Source organism: Glycine soja, chromosome 6 (assembly GCF_004193775.1).
Source record: "Glycine soja cultivar W05 chromosome 6, ASM419377v2, whole genome shotgun sequence".
Classification (NCBI taxonomy): Eukaryota; Viridiplantae; Streptophyta; class Magnoliopsida; order Fabales; family Fabaceae; genus Glycine; species Glycine soja.
In genome coordinates, this window is record NC_041007.1 from 447,411 (window position 1) to 448,075 (window position 665).

A 665-nucleotide genomic window follows, 5' to 3' on the forward strand; every position below is an offset into this window, starting at 1 on the left:
AGCGTCTTACGTCTTCTTTCGTTGGAAAAAGCCAATACACCAGGAAATTGAAGAATGATAAAAATGTCTCAAGACGACTTTTTTTTTAATAAATTCTTTTAAATTTTTTAATAAGCTTTATAGTTAAATTTATAATATATTTTAAAAAATATAACTCAAAATTATTAATTAAAGTAGAATATATGCCAAACCCAACCTTATATGAAAAGCATGGAGAGAGTCTTAATGTTTCTGCACCGGGCCATTTGCTCACCATATTAATTTGGCATTGTCATTGGCTTGTTGTCTTTCTCCCATTACAAAGACTACAAGGCTCAGCTCCATACCACAGCTATCAACTTTCAGCTATTCCTCTTCTTGTTGCCATTTTTCTTCATCTTCTTCATCTTTTCATATTCTACTACGGCAAGGCTCAACTTTCTCGCTTTCAGACCATGACTCCAACTGCGTTTGCTTAATAGTACGTATAAACTAACTTGTCTCATACTAATATTCTTTATGTTGCAAGTGACTTTTTATATATTTCATTTCTTGCTATACTAATACTACAATTCCTAGCAATATTGATAGCATTGAAAAAGTACTTTTATCAATTCCAAAACACAAAATGAATAAGAAAAAATTGCAACTTTAAAATTAAAAGTACTTTTAACCGTGTGTTTCAA